The sequence below is a fragment of the Anneissia japonica genome, unplaced genomic scaffold (assembly GCF_011630105.1).
Source record: "Anneissia japonica isolate Jap-2015-1 unplaced genomic scaffold, ASM1163010v1 scaffold38271_len224072_cov190, whole genome shotgun sequence".
NCBI lineage: Eukaryota > Metazoa > Echinodermata > Crinoidea > Comatulida > Comatulidae > Anneissia > Anneissia japonica.
The window spans coordinates 1-6,517 of NW_022713090.1; the positions used below are offsets into that span (position 1 = coordinate 1).

General features: G+C 33.6%; 1 long non-coding RNA gene across 1 annotated transcript; it reads left to right on the forward strand.

Annotated features, from left to right (window-relative positions):
- The first annotated feature begins 51 nt into the window (after window positions 1–51).
- Window positions 52–4,270, forward strand: LOC117108222. The gene is made up of 3 exons (XR_004445343.1): window positions 52–1,844; window positions 2,377–2,475; window positions 3,399–4,270. It is a non-coding gene; the product is annotated as an uncharacterized LOC117108222 (long non-coding RNA).
- Window positions 4,271–6,517: the final 2,247 nt, after the last annotated feature.

Sequence of the window (6,517 nt, forward strand, 5' to 3'; positions counted from 1 at the left end):
AAAAGGTTCAATTGCAGCGAAGTGTCGATAACAGATAATTCGCAAATTGATTTACTTTCATATGCGATGAAATGATTTTGGTGGAAACATTTTGGTCATATCTAAGGGCAAATTGAATCCACATACTTCACGCTATCCCAAATTGTAATGATCATGTCCTAATCAAACAAAGCATTCTGTTTCAGCGAATGATGAGGCTACACAGTTGTCAAATACTTTCGTAACACTGATAAACACATCTTTCTGTTCATAGCTTCGCAATTTAGCACGTACGATCGTTAGTGGCATGGTGGCGTATTATTTCATTATATGAGTTGACCTGAAATGTCTTTATTGTTTTATTATAAACCCAATGAGAAGGTTCTCCTTAAAACACTCCTAGCTCCACACATTAGTTTATTTTTCAGATGGAATATCTATTTATTCATGGCGGGCAGATTACTTGTAGAGATATCTCAATAGAATCTTATGCAAGGTCTGCAAGAGGCTACTTGAAGTTCGCTTTTAATGTATACAAAATGCCTGGCTGCTCCGAGGAAGTACAGCTGATATCTACATTCCACACATCTGCATTTTAGACTAAAAATCGCTACATGATCTGGTACTTCTACGTACTGCGAGCCATTGATCCAAATATTCTGCAAAACAAACCTCAAAATCCACAAAGTTTAAGCGACTACAACAATTTCTGAGTTAGCCAAATAATTTATTGAAAAACTATTTATATATGCTTACAAAAATGATAATTTTTCTTAGAAGAAGCAACAACAATCTGAGATATAATACAATAAATTTAAAGCAATGTCCAATAGTTATCAATGTTGCCATGCAAAACAGCAGATAAGACATTGAGTAGCTGACCTTAGATTTAGAAAAAAATACTTAATCATCAGTATTGACATTGATCACAGTGGTTGAATAACTGACTAATAATTTGGTAGAGAATCAAGAATCACTGTTAACAGATGTATATTTCAATGATTTAGCATGTCTCAAATTTAATATCAAATTGACCTCCTTGGAAGCTGTTTATGTACTGCAATTTGTATACGCTAGCCTCAGTATCAAGCACAGAGTGAAAGTTAGCGGTAAGGTTAACACCATTGGTCTGTTCTGAAAGGACTCCTGTTGATCTGCGCTTGCAAATAAAAATGTTTTATTTCTTTAATTTTATGTAAATTTTGTGAGGAAGCTTAAGTACAGCTGATATCTACATTCCACATACAGTATCTGCATTGTAAAAGACAAAATCGCTACATGATCTGGTACTTCCACCTAATGCGAGTCATTTATTCTAAACTTCAGCAAATCAAACTATGTAATACAAACAGCTCAAGCGAGTAGAGAAAATTTCTGATCTACCCAAATAATTTTATAAAAGTTATTGCTAGATTTACAAAAATTCCATTTACTTTTTTGATAGAATCTGCTGCAACAGCTCTTGGAAGTATAATACAATAAACATAAAGCCCAATAGCTTATCAATGTTGCCCAACAAAGCAGTGAATATAATACTGGGTAGAGTAGCTGGCCTAAATAGAGAATATCAACATTATCAGTATTGACATCATCACATTGGTTGAATAGCTGACTAATAATTTCGTAGAGAAACGCCTCAGCGAGAATCACTGTTAGCAGATGTATATTTCATTGATTCAGCATGTCTCAAATTTAATATCAAATTGACCTCTTTGGAAGCTGTTATGTACTGCAATTTATAAACGCTGTAATATCTTGAGTCGCTAGGCTAGACTTGACACACATATCAAGCACAGAGCGAAAGTTAGCGATAAGGTTAACGCCATTGGTGTGTTCTCAATGGACGCCTCCTGCGCTTGCAAATGGTAAATGTTTTTTCTCTTTAACTGTATATGGATTTTGGCCGGTTATAATTTGGTTAGCATTTAATGATTTATTTCAGGTCATCAGGAATTCATTATTTTTAATAGTGCAGTGGTTTTCATGGCTGTAAATACTGTACTCATTAATGTTATTCGATTAATCTAATATTCCATTCACACAAGATAAAATGTTACTATTGGGACCAGGGTTTTCATGGTATTTAGCAGCTTTGGTCTCTGTTTCAGAAATAATTGTCATTAAAAGATAAACATTCATCTGGGGCTGCAGAACATTTTTAATTGGAGAGGTTTTTTTTGTTAGGGGTGGAGCTGTATCTCCATTGGTAAAAAATGTATATAACATGCAATAGTTTTTCGTAATGCAAAGTGACTAGTGGAATTTTGTTGTCTCAACCTGTGTTATTCCATCTTATGATTATTTTTTTCTCTTTGATAATAAAAAAATATAGCAATTTGTTGTACAGTATTAGTGTGAATTGCTCAACCAATTGGATTTTTTGTGTATTAATTTTAGATCACCACCACTGCCACCAAGAGGTAGAGATTATGGCCGTGAATACCCACGAGATTACCCGAGAGACTATGGGCGTGACTATGCCCCACCTCCATCATCGTGAGTCCTCACTTTTAAGGAAATTATGATTGTTCAGTTATTATGTGCCAATTGACAGTTGAATGCCTTTGTGTATTCTTTTGCATAGACTCTTATACAGTATTTGTAAATCACCATCAATTGTTTCTATCTGTTTCTTCGTTTTTGAAGTTAATATTAAGCCTCAATCGCACTGGATTAAATTTTGGGAATGTGTAACCGTCATCACGGTAAACATTTCTAGGGTAAATGTTGCCGTCAATCACACTTGGACTTTTCAACTCGGTTAGTTTTCCCAAGTAGTTTAAAATTAATTATTTGAAGGCGGTACATTTTGACCCGTAACGTGACCCGTACTGACATGCAACACTGATCTAATCAAAGCAAATCGCCGTTGTGATCTGTTTCTGTTCCTTCGACTGACTAGGCCAACATCACGAGGGCCTAGAATTTCTCCTTCCGATATTTCAGGCCTAGCGAGGCCTAATTTAACCCACCTGTGGCTGTTCGCATTGGATTTTCCAGGCCGGTCAAAGTAGATCGGTAGGAATTACTGAGTAAATTTCACTCCCGAAAACTAACCGGCGGCGACAGTCAAGTTAACCGAGCTGGACTATCCGCACTGGATTTTTTGGGTCAAACTTACCGACAAGACGGTTACTTTTACTGAAATAAATCCAGTGCGATTGAGGCTTTAGGCTATTTGATCTTTTTAAATTATCTGTTCAATGTTTTTATTAACTTTTAATTGATGTTTTTTTGGTTTTTTTTACATTGCATTTTTTTGTCTTTAAACAAAATCGTTTGAAAGTTAATGGTACATATGTATTTACAGCATTTCTAATAAGTTTACAAGTCAAAAAGGAAATACAGTATTGTATTATTTAATTTAATTGCAGTATACATCATTAATGCTTTTTTCCTTTTTATCATTTCTTACATAGTTCTTCCCGGTATGATAGAGCTCCACCATCATACGATAGAGGCTACGATAGAGGATATGACCGTGTTCCCTATGAAAGACCTCCTTATGAAAGACCAGCAGTTCGGCGATAAAATTTCAGACAACCGTTTTCCGCAGAGTTATTCCGTTGTTTTAATATTTTAGACTTTGTATAATGTTTCCTATATTTGTTATGAAAAATATCACCCATAATGGTAATTGTAAAGAAATTTGATCTAAATCTTGTGGCTTTATTTTACTTAGGCATAAATTATTTGGTAATCTCTGTGTACTTATGTATAAGGTAAATATCAAGCTACAGTGCATTGTATATTATCAAGTGACAAGTTTACTTGAAAAAAAAAACAAAAACAGGAATAATGAACTATACTTCACTGTCATATTGCATGCAGCAAGTCCTCATGCAGTTAGTTTATTTTGCATAATTTTTATTTTATTTATTATTCTGCACTTGTTTTTTTAACTACATTTCAGCTAGCCATTGATCTGTATGTTCATGTTATATTAAGCAATCTCACAAAATAATGTATCCTATAATGTAAGGTAGTAATATTGTTCATGTTGCATCATTAAGCAATCTCACAAAGTAATGTATCCTATAATGCGAGGTAGTAATGTTGTTCATTTTACATTAAGCAATCTCACAAAGTAATGTATCCTATAATGTGAGGTAGTAGTTTAATGTTTTTTTCCTAGGTTATTCTTTGTCTGTCTTTATTCTTTGGCTGGTGTCATTTTGTTAATGTTTTGTAAAGTGAAACCAAGCAAACTGATTACATTGTACTGTACGTCAAATTCGATCTTGGGCATGTAATAAAAGTAACTTTTTGTGAATTTGTTAAAAAAATGAAATCTTGTTAGTGTGTATAATTTGTGGTGTTTATTAATGTAATGGGTAAACCTTCTTACTGGACCAAGAAGGCCAGCTATTTAAAATATAAAACATCTGAAAAAATATTTGATTACAGTAGTTAGATGATTAATATTCATGATGATAGGGCGTGTTTGATCGATAATACTCTAGTACTGTATAATGATGATATTGTAGGGCATGTTTGATCGATAATATTCTAGTACTGTATGTGTTTCACCAACCAACATTCTGTGCAGACATTCACCAACATTCAATTGCATTCCTTGTTGAGCTTTGTAATTTCTATTAAGGTGACTGGGACACTTTCTGAGAGTGCCAAATAGTCATGTCGGTACTGTACGTGTTTAACCCCTATTAGGAGGGACACTTAACATAACCATTCAACTTTAAATTTTGACACCTTTCAGCAATATACTTAGTATCAAACCAAAATTCTCTTCCCTCATGTAAACCAATTTTGACCCTTAACCATGGGGATTTCTTTTTCATTATTTTTTTGTGTCGTACACAATGGCGTAATGGTGGGGCTTTATATATCTTGGTATCTTTTATTCAACAAAAAATGGCAACAATAAAATGATGTACAGTACAGTACAGATAACTAAATTGGGACATTAGTTTAAAAGCAATCTCATTTACGAGTTAAAAAATACTGTACACTCATAAACATTTCTAACATGATGATATTAAAAACTACACCACTTAGCTTTCAGAGACTTTGGGGAAATTTTTGGGTTTCTGGTCGCCAGCTCCATTGCGAGGTTTCAGATCTGCTGGTTAATCATGTTTGTCATTGTATTCTAAATTTTAAAAAGAGGGGGCACAGATGGAGGGTCTATACCACCTGAGCTCCACCATGGTTGGGGCTGAGATTTATGACTGGAAATTTAAAATTTGAAAATCATTTGTTTATTATGTTTTAAATTTTTCATCAATCAATTAAATAACATTTATTTCTTTCAAAAAATATAATTTTAATCAATATATCAGTGGAATAGTTTCAAAAGTATTAAGAAAGAGGCAAATGTCCTAGAAGTAAAATCAATTGGATGAAAGTTAGAACTAGAAAACTATTTCACTTGCCAACACATAATTCGTTTGCAGACAGACAAATGTAAGGATGTATGATGTAGGCCTACAGGTCTCGCTCCAATTAGACTACCTCCTTTTAAATTAATTAGACCACCTCCAATTAATTAACGCCCACATTTCTGTGGCCCCTGTGCTTATTTTTATCATTAGGTGTTCCCACCAAAGATTCCCTCTATTTACAGACCAAAGACCATGGTTTTGGCGGACCCAACTAAAAATTTTCCCTCCAATTAAAGACCACTATAAAATAAAGTGTTTCCATAATACAGTAAATTGTGTTATACTGTTGTATTACACATAATATTAGCCAATGCACTGTTTTGTGTATATTGAATAATGATAATGTTAGTGGCAATGTTAGTAATATTTTAATGGAAAGACAAGTTCATGTCTACCATGAAATGTTTCATTAAGAATAAACAACAGCATGCAGTAACTGTAAATTTTAAGCATGTAATGTATTATTTTTTTAATTAATCTGAGGACAACATTTAGTGCCCAGGAATCCCAAGTCTTCTGTAGAGTCTTAGAATGGAGTCTGGAAATCGGCGGGGAAGGCCTCCCACACTTCCGCGAGCAAGCAAGAATCTTCCGAAATAAACGATCTCCCGCAAATTCAATATGATATTTGCATGCTTTCACAAGTTTTTTTTCTATTGTATTATCAATTGTCTGCCAGAAGTTAGTGCAATAATAATGGTTATCATCGGCGTACACAGAAAATATATTTAGATATATTAAGAAAACTTATTCAAACAGATAAGATAGTATAATATTCAGTATTTCGACATTACTTATGTCATCATTTTAAGAATTCCTAATGACATAATTAATGTCGAAATATTGAATCCCGACACAATGGCGTGCATTTCGATACTTAGTCTGTATTATACTATCTTACTTGAGATCAATCAGTGGACCTTTCGGTTATTCAAACAGATCTCCCTGATGTGGATTCTTCCAACTTTATTACAGACCGTCAAAATAGTACTGTATACATGAAAATAATAAAGTAAGAACTTATATAGCGCCATTTAAAAAACCGAAGTAATTATCAGTGGCGCTTCATGTTATTGTTGGAATAAGTGCGTTTTGAGTGATTTTTTAAATAAAGGAATTGATGCTGATTTTGA